The sequence below is a fragment of the Mesoplodon bidens genome, assembly GCF_964165515.1.
Source record: "Mesoplodon bidens genome assembly, chromosome: 8".
Taxonomy (NCBI): domain Eukaryota; kingdom Metazoa; phylum Chordata; class Mammalia; order Artiodactyla; family Ziphiidae; genus Mesoplodon; species Mesoplodon bidens.
The window spans coordinates 2,746,365-2,765,375 of record NC_138165.1 but is presented as its reverse complement, the minus strand read 5'-3'; positions in this window follow the sequence as shown (position 1 = coordinate 2,765,375).

The window sequence follows — 19,011 nt, the reverse complement described above, 5'->3', positions numbered from 1 at the left end:
CATCAGGTATGCTGTGATGTGTGCAGGCCTTTGAATAATCTCAACTGGATGAGTAGCTTTTTCAGTGTGGAAGCTGCATTGTATTAGTTGTGGCCCCTAGAGTAGCCTGTTTAAAAAGGAATGATTATTTTGTTTTTGTTTTAGTGATAAATAAATATTACAACTGGACCCTAGAATTTAAATTCTAACTCATTAATGACTTTTCCTTATGAAAAATAGGAAACTTTTTCTCAGAATCAACAATTCAGTTTTCTCTTTCTTTTTTTTTTTTCATTAAATCATTTTTCTGTTCTTTCACAATCTTAACTGAGTCAGCCTGGAACCATTCTAATTGTTGCAAAAATATTAGTAAGAAAGACCAATGCAGTCTACACCCTTGGAAGGCACAAAGCCAAATTAATCAGACATATAAAGAGCCAATTACACTACAGTGAGGTAAGTGTTCCAGTAAAGATGTACAAAGCCAGGAGAAGTAGCTCTTGGGTGAAACAGAATATGGTGAATACACAGAATAAAATGATAGATAGTTAGATGGGTGGATGAATAGATGGTGAATGGATGGAGAAAGAAAGAAAGACAGAAGCGGAGACACTGAAATGACAGATGATAGATAGATAGATAGATAGATTTTAAAAAAATATTGTCTGGTATTCTTTATTCTTTCCTTCAGATGTGTGCTTTCATCTGGAGTCATTTCTCTTCACTCTGGAAATAATTTTCAACAATTCTTGTCTTGTAGTTCAGTCAGCAGAAGATAAAATCTCCCCACTTTTGTCTGAGGCAAAATGCAATTATTTCATCTTCATTTTTAAAAATCAAATTTGTGAAGTATAGTTTTACATACATTAAAATGACACTATTGTAATGTATCTTTTAATGAATTGGGACAGAATTATACATCATGTAACCAACACCAAAATCAAGATATAGAATGTTTCTATTAGGCAAAAACATACTTTGTACCTCATCCCAGGCAAGCCACTCTTCCCCAGACAATCACTGATATGCTTTCTAACTATAGATTCAAATTATCTTTCTATAGTTTCAAATATATAAAATCATACATTATGGACATTTCTGTGTCAGTCTTCTTCTGTTCATCATAATGTTTCTGATATTCACTAATGCTGTTGTGTGTATCAGTACTTCCTGTATTTTTATTGCTGAGAATTATTCTATTGTATGAGTATACAATAATTTGTTTCTCCATTCAGTTGTTGGTGAATTTGTGTTCAATTTTTACCTGTTTTGATAAAATCTTCTAGGGACATTTGTGTGTATGTCTTTGTGTAGAAGTATGTTTTCAGTTCCCTTCAGCATATGCCAATAGTGTAATTGCTAGGTTGTGATAAATGAACGTTGCATTTTACTAGAAACTGCTGAACTATTTTCCAAAGAGATTTTATCAGTCATACTTCACACCATCCCTCCACAATGGAGTTACTCATTTGTGCCAATGCTTCATATTGTTTGTTCTTGTAATTTTAGCAGTTAAATGTGTATTTAATTGTATTACATTGTGATATTAATATGAGTCACCCTAGTATCAATTCTGTTAAGCATCTCTTTTCATGTGACTATTGGCTATTTGCATGTAATTTCTCTAAAGTGTTCAAAATTGTGGCCATTAGTTAAAAATTTTTCATTTTATGTTGGAGTATAGTTGATTAACAATATTGTGATACAGGTGTACTGCAAAGTGATTCTGTTCTACATATACATGTATCTATTCTTTTTCAAATTCTTTTCCCACTTAGGTTGTTAAATAATATTGAGCAGAGTTCCCTGTGCTCTATAGTAGGTCATTGTTGGTTATCCATTTTCAATTTAGGAGTGTGTACATGTCAATCCCAAACTCCCTAACTATCCCTTCCCTCCACTCTTGCCCCCTGGTAACCATAAGTTCATTCTCTGAGTCTGTGAATCTGTTTCAGTTTTGTAAATAAGTTCATTTATATCATTTCTTTTTAGATTCCCCATATAAGTGATATCATATGATATTTATCTTTCTGTGTCTGACTTACTTCACTCAGTATGACAATCTCTAGGTCCATCCATGTTGCTGCAAATGGCATTGTTTCATTCTTTTTAATGATGGAGTAATATTTCATTGTATATATGTACCAGATCTTCTTCATCCACTCCTCTGTTGATGGATATTTAGGTTGTTGTTTCCATGTGTTGGCTACTGTAAACAGTGCTGCAATGAATATTGGGTTGCATATATCCTTTCAGATCATGTTTTTCTCCAGATATAGTCCAGGAGTGGGTTTGCAGGATCATATGGTAGCTCTATTTTTAGTTTTTTAAGGAGCCTGCCTACTGTTCTCCATAGTGGTGTACCAGATGGCCTTTTATTTATTTTATTTTATTTTTAAATTTAGAGAAAGTAAAATTAACTTTATTTTCTATATATAATTTCATGAGTTTTAACACAAGATTAGATTTACATATAATACATAAAAGTACTAACACTCTAAAACTAGTTAAACATATATGTAGGAATCTTTCTGGACTCTATTTTGTTCTATTGACCTATATGTCCCTAAATCTTATAGCTTTATAGTAAGTCACAGAATCAGGTAGTGCAAGTCCTCCAACCTTGTTTTCCTTTTGCATAATTATTTTGGCTATTAGAGACCATTTGTTTTTCCATGGAAATTTTAATATTAGGTTGTCAATTTCTGGGAAAAAAATGACTAGTGGAATTTTGTTTGATTTTATATTTATATATGTATATATTCTTTTTCAGATTCTTTTCCCTTATAGGTTATTACAAAGTTATGAGTACAGTTCCATGTGCTATACAGTAGGACCTTGCTGGTTATCTATTTTATATATATTAGTGTGTATATGTCTGATGTTTTGTTGAATTTATAGGGCAATTTGGAGAGAATTGACATAAAACAATATTGTCTCCTTCATGAACGTTGCATAATTCTCCATTTATGTCATTGTTATATTTCTCTCATTGATGTTTTATAATTTCCAGTGTAAAATCTTACCTAAGTTTTGTTGGTTATATCCCTTAATAGGTCAGATTATTTTATGTTATTCTTAATATTTTGATTTTTAATTTAAATTGTTAATTGTTCATTATTAATTTATAGAAGTATATTTGATTTTTGTATATGACTGTATCACATGACCATGGTAACTTCACTTATTATTCTAGTAGCTATTTTGTAGATTCTTTACTATTTTCTGTCTACACAATTATATTTTCTCCAAAAAAAAAAAAAGACAGTTATTTCTTTCCTTACAAAATGTGTGACTTTTTTTTCTTTTTCTTGCCTTACTATATTGGTTAGGGCCTCCAGCATAATGCTGAATAGAAGTGGTGAGAGGACACTCCCTTGCTGATTTTGCAGAGAAAACATCATTCTTTCAGCATTCAGTATGATTTTATGTGGAGGTTTTTGTTGATATCCTTTAGAAGGTAAAATATATATATCTAGCTTGCTAAACATTTTTGTAGAAAATGTATATTGAACTTTGCCTAATACTTTTCCTCAGCATCTATTGATATGTATTACATTTTAAAAAATTAAATTTATTATTTTTACTGATTTTCAAATGTTAAAGCATTCTTTTCTTCCTGGAATAAACCTATTTCTGTGGTCATAGATTATGCTTTTACATACATGATGAGATTGAATTTGTTAATATTTTTGTTGAGGACTTTATCTTTGATACTAATTGGTATTATGTCTTCCAAACAATTTTATAAAATCACCATGGGACATGGGGCCTAGAGTTTACTTTGTGGAACTATTTTTAATGATAAATTCTGTTTATCTAAGAGATAGAGGATAATGCAGATTATCTTTTTGTTCTTGATTAATTTTTAATAGTTTTTGCCTTTTAGGAAGTTAGTCCTTTTTATCTAAATTGTCAAATATTTTGTCAGACAGTTGTTTATATTATTGATATTATATTATTATCTCTTAATATCTGTAGGAGCTACAATAGTGTCTCTTTTTTTCCTCACTCTTTTGTTCTCTTTTTTTTTTATCTGAGTATTTTATTTGTTTTTGTTTTTACATTTCATCTTTATGACTCATTAATCTTGTAACTGGAAGTTTGCTTAATTTCTCTTTCATATTTCACTGATCTCCCATCCCCTTCCTCTCTGGCAATCACCTGTTTGTTCTCTGTATGTATGAGTCTATTTCTCTTTTGTTATATTTGTTCATTTGTTCTGTTTTTTTTGTTGTTGTTGTTTTTTTAGAGTCCACATCTAAGTGAAGTCATGTATTTGTCTCTCTCTCTCTGACTTATTTTACTCTCTTTTGTTCTTGATAAGTCTTGGTGGATATTTTAAAGAATCAAGTTTTGTTTTGTTGATTTTACTCTGTTGCTTTTTATGACTTGTATTGATTTTTGTTCTTACCTTTGTTATTTAGTTTTTTAGATTCAATTAGTTCCTATTTTACTAGCTTCTCAATGTGAAAATATAGGTCACTGACTTTAGAGGTCTTTTCTAACACAGGCATTTAATGATACACTTTTCCCTTTAGTTGTGTCCTGCAAATTTTGATAGACACTGTTTTCCATTTTCTTTCAGCTCAAAATTATTTTCCAATAACTTTTTAAATTTCTTCATTGACTCATGAGTTATTAAGCAGTGGGCTGCTTAATTTCCAAATATATGAAGATGTTAAATACACTTCCTTATTGGGAGATTGGTTCACGGTGGCAGAGTAGAAGGAAGTGCACTCACTCCCTCCTGAGAGAACACTGGAATCACAACTAACTGTTGAACAATCATCAACAGGAAGACACTGGAACTCACTGAAAAAGATACCCCACATCCAAAGTCAAAGAAGAAGCTACAATGAGATGGTTGGAGAGGTGCAATCACAATAAAATGATATCTCATAACCACTGAGTGGGTGACACACAAGCCAGAACACTGTTATACCACAGAAATCTACCCACTGAAGTGAAGGTTCTGAGCCCCACATCAGGCTTCCCAACCTGGGGTTCTGGCAACAGGAGAAAGAATTCTCAGTGAATCAGACTTTGAAGCCTAGCAGGATTTGATTGCAGGACTTTGACAGGACTGGGGGAAACAAAGACTCCACTCTTGGAGGGCACACACAAAGTAGTGCATGCATCAGAACAGAGGGGAAGAAGCAGTGACCCCAACGGAGGCTGAACCAGACAAACCTGCTAGTGCTCTAGGGTCTCCTGCAGAGGCAGGGGGTGGCAGTGGCTCACCCTCGGGCCAGGGATACTGGCAGCAGAAGTTCTGGGAAGTGATTCTTGGTGTGAGCCCTCCAGGAGACCACCATTGGTACTACCAAAGAGCCAGCAGGTACGAGTGCTGGGTCACCTTAGGCCAAACAGCCAATAAGGAGGGAACTCAGTCCCATGCACCAGCAAACAAGTGGATTAAAGTTTTACTGAGCTCTTCCCACCAGAGCAACACTCAACTCTATCCACCACCACAAGTCCCTCCCATCAGGAAGCTTGCACAAGCCTCTTCAATAGCCTCATCCATCAGAAGGCAGACAGCAGAAGCCAGAACTACAATACTGCAGCCTGTGGAATGAAAACCACATTCATGAAAGATAGGCAAAAGGCAAAGTCAGAGGTCTATGTACCAGATGAAGAAACAAGATCAACCCCCAGAAAAACAACTAAATGAAGTGGAGATAGACAACCTTCCAGAAAAAGAATTCAGAATAATGATAGTGAAGATGATCCAAGACGTCAGAAAAAGAATGGAGGCAAAGATCGAGAAGTTGCAAGAAATGTTTACCAAACACCTAGAAGAATTAAAGAACAAAAATCCAGAGAGGAACAATACAATAACTGAAATGAAAAATACACTAGAAGGTATCGGTAGCAGAATAATCGGTAGCAGAAAATGGATAAGTGACCTGGAAGACAGAATGGTGGAATTCACTGCCGCAGAACAGAATAAAGTAAAAAGAATGAAAAGAAATGAAGACAGCCTAAGAGACCTCTGGAAGAGCATTATATGCACCAACATTCGCATTATAGGGGTCCCAGAAGGAGAAGAGAGAGAGAAAGGACTTGAGAAAATATTTGAAGAGATTGTAGTTGAAAACTTCCCTAACATGGGAAAGGATATAGCCACCCAAATCCAGGAAATGCAGAGAGTCCCAGGCAGGATAAACACAAGAGAAGAAGAAGACCTGCAAAAACAAACCCATAATAATTAAGAAAATGGTAATAAGAACATACATATCAATAATTACCTTAAATGTGAATGGGTTAAATGTTCCAACCAAAAAACACAGGCTTGCTGAATTGATACAAAAACAAGACCTATATATATGCTGTTTAAAAGAGACCCACTTCAAACCTAGGGACACATACAGACTGAAAGTGAGGGGATGGAAAAAAGATATTCCATGCAAATGGAAATTAAAAGAAAGCTGAAGTAGCAATACTAATATCAGATAAAATATACTTTAAAATAAAGAATGTAACAAGAGACAGGAAGGACACTACATAGTGATCAAAGAATTGATTGATGAAGAAGATCTAACGATTTTATATATATATATATATATGCACCCAACATAGAAGCACCTCAATACATAAGGCAAATGCTGGCAGCTATAAAAGAGGAAATCTACAGTAACACAATAACAGTGGTGAACTTTAACACCTCATTTACACCAATGGACAGATTATCTAGAGAGAAAATTAATAAAGAAACACAAGCTTTAGATGACACAATAGACCAGATAGATTTAATTGATATTTATAGGACATTCCATTCAAAACCAGCAGATAACACTTTCTTCTCAAGTGCACACAGAATGTTCTCCAGGATAGATCACATCTTGGGTCACAAATCAAACCTTGGTAAATTTAAGAACATTGAAATCACATCAATCATCTTTTCTGACCACGACACTATGAGATTAGAAATAAGTACAGGGAAAAAAAAACATAAAAACACAAACACATGGACACTAAACAATACATTACTAAATAACCAAGCTCTCACTGAAGAAATCAAAGAGGAAATCAAAAAATACTTAGAGACAAATGACAATGAAAACACGATGATCCAAAACCTATGGGATTCAGCAAAAGCAGTTCTAAGAGGGAAGTTTATACCAATACAATCCTACCTCAATAAACAAGAAAAATCTCAAATAAACAATCTAACCTTACAACTAAAGGAACTAGAGAAAGAAGAACAAGCAAAACCCATAGTTAGTAGAAGGAAAGAAATCATAAAGATCAGAGCAGAAATAAATGAAGTAGAAACAAAAAAAAACAATAGCAAAGATCAATAAAATTAAAAGCTGGTTCTTTGAGAAGGAGAACAAAGTTGATAAGCCTTTAGCCAGACTCATCAAACAAAAAAAAAGGGAGAGGACTCAAATCAATAAACTTAGAAATGAAAAAGGAGAAGTAGAAATGGACATCACAAAAACACAAAGCATCATAAGAGATTACTACAAGCAACTCTATGGCAACAAAATAGAAAACCTGGAAGAAATGGACAAAATCGTAGAAAGGTATAACCTTCCAAGACTGGACCAGGAAGAAATTGAAAATATGAACAGACTGATAATGAACAATGAAATTGAAACTGTGATTAAAAACCTTCCAACAAAGTCCAAGACCAGATGGCTTCGCAAGTGAATTCTTTCAAACATTTAGAGAAGAACTAACACCGACCCTTCTCAAACTCTTCCAAAAAATGGCAGAGGAAGGAACAGTCTCAAATGCATTCTACAAGGCCACCATAACCCTGATACAAAGACCAGAAATACTACCAAAACAAAAAAGAAAATTACAGACCAACATCACTGATGAATATAGATACAAAAATCCTCAACAAAATACTAGCAAACAGAATCCAACCATACAGTAAATGGATCACGCACTATGATCAAGTGGGATTTATTCCAGGGATGCAAGGATTCTTCAATATATGCAAATCAGTCAATGTGATACACCATATTAACAAACTGAAGAATTAAAACCAAATGATCGTCTCGATAGATGCAGAAAAAGCTTTTGACAAAATTCAACACTCATTTCTGATAAAAACTTTCCAGAAAATGGGCATAGAGGGAACCTACCTCAACATAATAAAGGCCATATATGACAAACCCACAGACAACATCATTCTCAATGCTGAAAAATTGAAAGCATTTCCTCTAAGATCAGGAACAAGACAAGGATGTCCACTCTTGCCACTATTATTCAACACAGTTTTGGGAGTCTTAGTCCCGCAGTCAGAGAAGAAAAAGAAATAAAAGGAATACAAAATCGAAAAGAAGTAAAACTGTCACTGCTTGCAGATGACATGATACTATACATAGAGAATCCTAAAGATGCCACCGGAAAATACTAGAGCTAATCAATGAATTTGATAAAGTTGCAGGATTCCAAATTAATGCAGAAAACTCTCTTGCATTCCTATACACTAAGAACAAAATATCAGAAAGAGAAATTAAAGAAATAATCCTATTCACCACTACAACAAAAAGAATAAAATGCCAAGGAATAAACCTACCTAAGGAGGTAAAAGACCTGTACTCAGAAAACTATAAGACACTGATGAAAGAAATCAAAGATGACACAGACAGATGGAGAGATATACCATGTTCTTGGATTGGAAAAATCAATATTGTGAAAATGACTGTACTACTCAAATCAATCTACAGATTCAATGTAATCCATATCAAATTACCAAAGGTAATTTTTACAGAACTAGAACAAAAGATCTTAGGATTTGTATGGAGACACAAAAGACCCCAAATAGCCAAAGCAATCTTGAAGGAAGAAAACAGAGTCAGAGGACTCTGACCCCCTGACTTCAGACTATAGTACAAAGCTACAGTAATCAAGACAATATGGTACTGGCAAGAAAACAGAAATTTAGATCAGTGGAACAGGATAGAAAACCCATAGATAAACCCATGCACTTATGATCTAATCTATGACAAAGGAGGCAATGATATAGAGTGGAGAAAAGACAGTCTCTTCAATAAGTGGTACTGGGAAAACAGGACAGCTACATGTTAAAGAATGAAGTTAGAACACTCCCTAACACCATACACAAAAATAAACTCAAAATGGATTAAAGACCTAAATGTAAGTATGGACACTATAAAACTCTTGTAGGAAAACATAGGAAGAACACAGTTTGACATAAATCACAGCAAGATCTTTTTTGATCCACCTCCTAGAGTAATGGAAATAAAAACAAAAATAAACAAATGGGACCTAATGAAACTTAAGAGCTTTTGCACAGCAAAGGAAATATGACGGAAAGACAACCCTCAGAATTGGAGAAAATATTTGCAAACAAATCAACTGCCAAATGATTAATCTCCAAAATATATAAACAGCTCATGCAGTTCAAAATTTAAAAAAATCAAAAAAACACAATCAAAAAAATGGGCAGAAGACCTCAATAGACATTTCTCTGAAGAAGACATGCAGATGGCCAACAAACACATGAAAAGCTGCTCGACATCACTAATTATTAGAGAAATTCAAATCAAAACCACAATGAAGTATCACCTCACATTGGTCAGAAAGGGCATCATCAAAAAATCTACACACAATAAATTCTGGAGAGGGTGTGGAGAAAAGGGAACCCTCTTGCACTGTTGGTGGGAATGTAAATTGATATAGCCACTATGGAGAATAGTATGGAGGTTCCTTAAAAAACTAAAATAGAATGACCATATGACCCAGCAATCCCACTACTGGGCATGTACCTAGAGAAAACCATAATTCAAAAAGACACATGCACCCCAATGTTCATTGCAGCACTATTTACAATAGCCAGGTCATGGAACCAACCTAAATGCCCACTGACAGATGAATGGATAAAGAAGTTGTGGTACATATATACAATGAAATATTACTCAGCCATAAAAAGGAACGAAACTGGGTCATTTGTAAAGATGTGGATGGACCTAGGGACTGTCATACAGAGTGAAGTAAGTCGGAAAGAGAAAAACAAATATTGTATATTAATGCATATATATGGAATCTAGAAAAATGGTACAGATGAACTGGTTTACATTGCAGAAATGGAGATACAGATGTAGAGAACAAACCTATGGACACCAAAGGGAGAAAGTGTGTGGGGGGGTGGTAGGAGTGGGATGAACTGTGATTGACATATACACACTAATATATATATAAAATAGATAACTAATAACCTGCTGTGTAAAAATGTAAATGAATTAAATTAAATTTAAAAAAACACCTTATTAAATTTCAGTTAAATTTTGTTAAGACACACAGTCTTAATGATTTAAATTATTTTAAAGTCACTGAGGCTTGTTTTACTACACAAAATATGGTCTATCTTGGCTAAGGTTTATTTTGAACTTGAAACTACTATGATTCAGTTGTTGGATTAAAGCACCTTGTAAGAATAACGTCTGGATTCTTTATGGTTTTGTTCAAATTAGTGTTACTGATTTTGTCAACTTGTTCTAACAATTACTGAGAAAAACAACATGTTAAATCTTTAAACTATAATTATAGTTCTATTTATTATTTAATTTTGTCCATTGTTGCTTCAGTTATTTTAAAATTCAATTATTGAGTGCACATTTAGCAGTGTTATGCCTTCTTGATGAAATGATTATCATTATAAAAAATACTCTCTATCCCAATAATATTTATTATTCTGAAGTCTGTTTTCGTATGCTTAGTAGGTTTTTGATAATTTTTCTCTTTCCTTTTATTTTTCTGTTAAGCCATTATCATTGTTCATCTGTTCACAATATTTTTTTTTCTCCTGATGATTTAAGATTTTTCTCTTTTCACAGGTTTTCAGAAATTTGATTATGAAGAGCCATGATAATTTCCTTATTGGTTTTAATGTTATTTGAGCTTCACTGAGTTTCTTTATTCCTTGTGTCCTTTGGTTTTATCAAATTTGGAAGATGTTTATCCATTATTGCATCAAATATTTTTTCATCCATCTTTTTTCCCTCTTCTATTAAGACATAAATTACAACCAAATGAATTATGGTTAATTGATAATATTTACAGGTAACAGAACTCTTACGTTTTGTCAGGTTTCATTTTTTTTCTGTCTGTGTTTTATTTGGATAGTGTAATCATAATGTATTTAATTTTACTGCTTTTGTCTATGGCATTTAATTTTCTATTAATATCTCCCAGTGAATTTTTAAATTCTAGTAATGTTTAGATGACCTAGAAGCTACATTTAGTTCTGTTTTCTAGCTTATATTTTCTCCACATTATATTCATGTTTTGCTTTACATTCTTGATCTTATGGAACATGGTTATAATAGCTGTTTCAATGCCCTTGTCTACCAATTTAATCGTCTGTCTTTTTCTCTACCTATCCATCAACTAGTTGCTGCCCTGCAGGAGGAGAGCCTAACATATTAAGAGCTGACATCATGACATGTTATCCTGGAGCCCAGGAGGACATTTCCCCATCCTGAGTAAATCATAGAAGCCTCTCTCTGGGGAAACAGTGGCACTGTTAATTCCACTTAAGATTGAGTAGTAGGTGAAGAAGCATGATGAACAAAGGTGAGGAAGGATAGCAGAAAGAAGGAGATTTTTAAAAACCTGTGTTTTTCCTAGGGAAGCTTTGGCCATCTCAGATCCTCTACCAAGAACTGGTAATTACCTCTCACTTGAAGCCTATGACCTGGGCTCCACCTAAGCTCTACTGTGCCTGAATCATACATAAACTGTCTTGTAGTAGTGGTAACCACTATATTTTACTGTTACTCTAATGTGTCAAAATATTATTCCTTGCCTGGTCTATTCCTAACAATCTTGACCTCTATATATTACTCCCCATTTTGAATCAGAGAAAACAGAGGTTCAGAGAAGACCCATAACTGATAAGTAGCATATCTGGATTTGAAACCACATCTGCCTGATGGTTTCCACAACAGCTGTCTGTAACTGGGTCGGATTCTCCCTTATGCTTGCAACCTTTTCCCAGCCTAAAAAAACCTGGAACACTAAAACTTGATCTTTGTTTCATACTCTCCTGGAGCCTCATGGGTTCACATGTCTGATTATTACTGCCCGTATTGTCCACAGAGCATCTCTTGGCAATAATGTATCTAATTCCTGATGCTTAGTCCTGGGATTTGAGGCAGTTCACCATTAATTGATCAATAATTTTAGCATGACTCTCCTTACATAAATGACTAGAGTCCTACAGAGATATCCCTAAATATAAAATGAAGCCTTTGGAGTAGATAACATAGGGCACACATTGCAGTTTTTAAGTAAGTGTACTATTAGAATAATTTATACTGGTTATGATAAGGAGACTTTATTTATTGAAGTGACCACACCATTTCTTTGTTTCTAAGGAAAAATGACTCATATTTAATGTACAGCAGAAATGTAATTATCTGACTCCATGGACTCAGTCCTTTCTCAGAATGTTCTACCTACAAATCTCTTTCTCTTCCTACACAGGGCCAAGATAAGTAAAGCTTATGCCCCATTCAAGGTTAATCCCTGGGATGTAGACTGCTTCAGCCAGCAGCATCTGGTGTTCAAGAAGTTAGCCCTCACCTGCAGCACTACATCAACTGGGAACTGGTTAGAAATGCATTTGCAAGTCCCACTTCAGAAGTACTGATTCCAAAACTCTGGAAGTGAGTCAAACTATTTGTATTTTAATAAACCTTTTGGACTATTCCAATGGCCACTAGAGCTTGAGAATCACTGATTTAAAATGTGATAAACACTATGATTTTTTTTATAGGAAGTATAGATAGTTTATACACACGCGAGCCTCTGGGAGAATAGAGGGAGCATATCATCCCAATTTGAAGGTGTTAGGAAAGCTTCTGAGAGGGGATGATTCCAGAGATGATTTCAGAAACTAGTCATGAAGAAGTGGAGGTGACAAAACATTCTAGAAGACAGGGAATGTGCAGAGTAAAAACATGGACCACTTTGAAAATTAAAATAACTCAGATCGACTTAAGAACAGGTTGTAGAATGAAGTGTAAAAAGAGATGAGAATGGGTAAGAATTCAGGTGCCTGGTTATGAAGAAAAGTAAAAAATAACATGGTAAGAATGTGTGTTTTAGAGAGGTCACCTTGTCTACAGTTCATAGAAGAAAAGAATATGAGAGAATTAGAAACAAGACTGCAAATCAGTCCATAAGTGAGGAACCAAAGTAGTAAGAGTGGGAAATCAGAAGTCATCAAATTGGGAGACAATTCTTTTGAAATGAAAAGAACTAATACTTCATTGGCTTCTGAATTTTTGAATTATGCATCATTCATTGAGTTAAGGAACTTAATTGGGGAAGTAGGGTTGGAGGGAAACAAGATAGTTTTATTTTTAGACATTGAATTTGAGGTACTTGTAGGAAGTTATATATACCTACATATATGTGTATATATATATATATATATATATATATATATATATATACATATATATATACATATATAATATCTCCTTCATGGGTAATAAATATAATCTATAATAATAGCCATAATAATAGTTTGTCAGTACTATTCTAATTGCCTTACATATTTTAACTTATTTAATCTGTAAAACATTATGTAGTAAAAAATGAATTGAGAATTTATTGTTAAATAATCTCTTTTCTCTGTAAAGAATTTGAGCTTATCTGCTAAAAGTGAGGAAGGAGGTGGCTGGAAACCCAGGCTGAAAAAATAGTTAGACTCATATAGAATTGAGTTTTCTTTGTTATTAAGTTTACTCTATTGCATCATACCATGTTTTAGGAGTTTCTCTAAAACATAATCCTAATTCATATATCTGTGCTTTTGCAAATGTCATTCACCTTTCCTAGAAAGGAGGGAGCATCATTCTTTGCTAAACTCATAATACATGAGCTGCATTCTTCATTGAACCACTTCAAGGAGAAAGGGTGTAAGCTGGGAAAATTATGCAAATCCTAAAAGGCTTAAGATAGAAATTGGGAATAAATGGCATATAAATATGCCCTCTTGTGCTGATCCAGATGTGTGGATGTATGTAAACTTGTAATTTAAAGGACAATAATTTGTGCTAATGGATTACTCTTCCCTAAACAAATATGGCAGAACTCCATGAAGCTGAAACGCTCATCTCTTCTCACTTATTATGCTTTTCATAAGACAGATCTTTGAATCAGCAAATTATTATTAACTGGGCTTTTTTTTTTTTTTTTTTGGTGATATGCGGGCCTCTCACTGTTGTGGCCTCTCCCGTTGCGAAGCACAGGCTCCGGACGCGCAGGCTCAGTGGCCATACCTCACGGGCCCAGCCGCTCCGCGGCATGTGGAATCTTCCCAGACTGGGGCAAGAACCCGTGTCCCCTGCATCAGCAGGCAGGCTCCCAACCACTGCGCCACCAGGGAAGCCCGTCCCTGGGCTTTATTAAGCTCTCAAATAAATGAGTGAGGGGTTAATTTAAAAACACTGCAATAAATGGACAAGACTTATCTCAAGGTTTTTTTTTTTTTCACTTAAAAATTATAAAGGCTACATGCTATGAACATGACTCATCACCTTGATCACTTGGCTATGGGAATACTCATCAGGTTTCTGCAATGTAAATTTATTCTTTCCCCTGCTGTTTATACCTGTTCTTTTGAAGACAGTCACTATATGCAGCCCACACTCGAGGAGTACAGAGCTATGGCCCACTACCTCAAGGGCAAAAATCTACATAAATCATTTGGAATTCTTCTTCATGAGAGATTTGTCTCTTCTCCCCCATTTGCTTATTTACTCAGTACTTTTTAAAATCAGTTTGGACTCACAAATATTTATTCTGTACTTTGGGTTATAATCCAGCATTACTTCATCTGTTCTTTCACACAAATTTTTCCAGCCTCATCCATTGGAAGCTCCTTCAGTTGAATCTTGTATCCCTTTGGCATACTCTTGTTATTGTGATTTTAAAAACTTTTTTGAGCACTACCTTATTTTCTGGCACTATAAAGTATTCCAGGCGCATCCTGCACTCTTCCTGCCCCAGTCATGAAATCACGCATTTCTCCAAGAATTACTGGTTCCTTTTATTGGAGAGTGATCCTAGAAGCTGACTTCTGGGTGTCAAGGGTGCTCATTGCTCCTGGGATGTTGCCACCTCTAGACCCTCCCAGATGACAGAGCAAGGAGATACACACGTGCACACTAACCTGAATGTATACATTTATCTATACCTATCTACATCATATTGATGCCTCCAACTCAAATCTACCATCACATGGATCATTCTGATCTCCTTCTCTTGCTTCCCTGTAACTTCCGATCCCAACAGTAGAGAACCCTGCTTCCACTATCCACCTCAATTGTTCAATTTACTTAAGTGTGCAGTTCTAATATACATGTAAAGTATTATTAAAATCATTAACCAGTAGTCCTATGGGAAACATTTTGGCCAACTAGAGTACAGTGCTTATGTCTAATTTCTTGCACATTTAGACTTACAGACTCCACTCATATTCAAATTTACTTAGGTGAGCCCCTTTTCCTCCTACTCCATTCAGAGAGTTTTTTTTCATACTTTTTAATATAGTGAGATTATTTTTTTATATTCTGCATTCAATCCTGGGATCTCCTTACCTCCTACATTTTGGGCATGCATTAAGGATTATTCTTTTTGCTGTAAAGTTCTATCCATTTTGACAAATGCATATGTCATATATCTACAACATCATACAGAATAATTTCATCACTCTAAAAATTTCCCTCTCTTTTACCTAATCAACCCTCCTTCTCTCTCCTCAAACTGGTGGCAACTGTTACAGTTTTGCCTTTGCATCTATTGCTATAGCTTTGCCTTTTCCAGAATGTCATATATTTGGAATCAGGCAGTCATGGTATGTAACCTTTTCATACTTGCTTCTTTCACTTATTATATGCATTTAAGATTCATCCATGTCTTTTTGTGGCTTGATAGCTCATGTATTTTTATCTCTGAAAAGATCCCACATTATGGTTGTAGCACCATGTATCTATTCAGTCACCAATTGAAGGATATCTTGGTGGCTTCCAGTCTTTGGTGATTATGAATAAAGCTGCTGTAAGCATTCAGGTCCAGCTTTCTGTGGGGGCATAACTTTTCAAATGCTTGAATGTTTGCTAGTCCAATCTGCCTTGATCCTCATCCCGACCTCCTTTCCCTGTAGTTTCCTGCAAAGTCTTCAGGGTGAGATGCAGCCATCATCTCCTCAACCTCTTTACAGACAGATTTGCAGCCATTGCTTGTTCTGTCACCCCCATTCATGTAGCAGCACCACAGATGTCCTGCTGAGCCATCTCCATGCCTCCAGAAAATCTCTGGTAGTCTTGCTCAATGTGTTATATACCATAGTGAATCTCAAGCCAAATATAACACCAAAACATCTTCACTAAACATCAGTTTGTGTTAAGAAGAATGACTTTCAACTAAACTTCTTATATTCAGTTATTTTTGGTCACCAAATTGTAGTCAACTGCCTGAACCTATGCTCTGAGTCTCTAACATAATTATATTCCTTGTACTATTCTTTTCTTTTTCCAATATGTTCTCTGCCTTATTTCTTATCGTACCACTGACTTTTTTCTCATTAATGATTTTTGTTCATGACACACTTCTAGCAAGCCCTGATTCTACAATAAATAAACCATTTTATATCACCACATTCTAAAGCAGAAAACACCCTACACATAACATTCCCAACATCCAGAACAAGTTCTATGTCTATAGACGATACTGTTTTCCCTGCTCGTTTTTTTTCTCTGTTATTCTCATATTTTATTTTATTTTTTGAAAAAAGTTAAGCTTTTTCCCACTTTCAATTGCATACAAACTTGTTAGTGTTTAAATGAGCAAACCTGATTGCAAATTCCAGCAGTGCCTTCTATTATCTGGGTAATCTTGGGCAATGTATATAACTTATCTAAGTGTCATTTTTTTCTCTTATAAAAAATGGAGATACTATCCATATTATAAGGTTTTATGAAAGTAAAGTTTGCAAATATCTAATAAGTGCCCGGGAGAGTTACTTTTGAAAATATTAGCTCTTTTTCATTTGCCCTTATCTTATAGAATTTCATTTTCCAATATTCTTATCAAACTCTTCTATTCTTTTCCTCTCAAGGCTGTGATTTCTAAGTAGAATGGTGGTAGGGAGTTAAGAATAACTATGTGTTAGAACTTGTAAGTAACTTGTCATGCTAAAAGGGAGATTGCTTTGTACATAAAAGCTTACTGTCATCTTTAAAAGTTGTACCATGTAGAAGGTCGACGGCACATTAATATTTAGTAGATTCAAAACTGAATCTACACATATACAATACATACTACAGGCCAATACCAGTGTTAAGTTCTTTAAAATATATTATTATATGTTTTTTCAGACGGTGTCAATGACATTTGCTTGACATTTAATGAACACCTACTATACACTATTATAAATATAACTTATACTTCTACATATAGGTAAGGTCTTGCATTTACTCACCATCACAAAGTCAGTCAGTGACAGAGTCATGGCCATAGTACATGCTCAATAAATAACTGTTAAATCAATTATTGAAAGTGCTGAGATTTTATCTAAAGACTGTCTCTCTCCATTTCCATATTCTTACACCATATCTCTGTAGGTGATATAAGTACACCTACCAAGGAGTACTTTCTAAATGTACTATTTAAAAGACGGGGCACAACAGTTTCAGGTCACAGGGCTTTCCCAAGATTTGAATTCCTGTTTTAGATGAGGGTGGGTTGTTAGCAAAGAGTTAGGTCAGGATGAGAGCTCAAAATAAGGACTTGTCAAGCCTGCTGTTCTCCCGCCATGCTAGAGAATTCTAATATTTCCCTGAAGATAACAAAGGCATGTGGTTTCCCTGTGACCTGGTTATGACTCTTTTAAAACATGCAAACATGCCATGAGGATAAAGATCTCACCCTTCTACATCTATGATGCCATCAATTTTGATGTTGAAGAGACTGAGTAATGACAGCTTAAAATTAAGTAGGTAAACAAAAGGCTATGTCACTCATATGTCACCTCTGTAGGTTAACTCCATTAGTAATCCTGATTGTTTCATATTAGCATATATATTTAAAGGTAAGGAAACTTGGGATTAAATGGTCGAACCAGACATTGAGTCTGGTTTTATCTCAACTTTCACGTCCATACTACTCAGAGAAACACATGGGGCTTTGAGGAAGGGGAAGAGAGGGGCTTGTGCTCCCCTTTTGGAATTTTACAGAATTTAAAAGCCTGTCCAGCCCCACTGACAATATATTCAGTCTTTCCCTTTTCATTAACCAATCAATTATCTGCATAGAAAGAGCTTTAAATACCTCAAATATATCACCAGTTGGAATTTGTCCACCTGGGGACCAGGCAATTCCCCTTGATCTTGACATGTTGATACTCTCTGGACACAGAAGCTTCTACTTCAGTTCTCTGTCAAACAGATATCTGCACTCTGTCTCAGGTATATAACTCAGGTACAGTCTTTCTAGGAACTCTCAGCATGGGGTGAAAATTATACCCTTCATGTGTGTCTTATATAAAACACCCAACTGCATAAGATAGCTTCCACATTCCAGAGGTGAATGTGCGGGATAGTAAAGGGCATGTCTGAGCAGCACTTCCTCCTTTAGAAGGAAAGATAGCAAAATCCTCTCCAAGAAAGTCTAGTCCCTCTACACCTACTATTTGGAACCAATTATGAGAAGAACCTCATGGGCAAGATGGTCCTTTACAAATTTCAAATCCAGTTTAGACATGTAAGTCTCAGCACAAGAAAAAAAAATCACTGTGAATGTATAGTTGTAAATAATTTTTCCATTTTTCTTTACTATTTTTGCTAATTTTGAAACATTCCAGGTTGCTGAGACATCAGATAGTCCCAGACATGTACTCAGATTTAATCAATCACTCTTCGATAAACTCATGGACCAAATACATCTAGATATTGTTATTTGTTCCTGTTACTTGCTTTTCAAAAAACTGGAATTTATGTCTTAAAGATTTTCTGATTTCCAAGCAAAACTCATTAC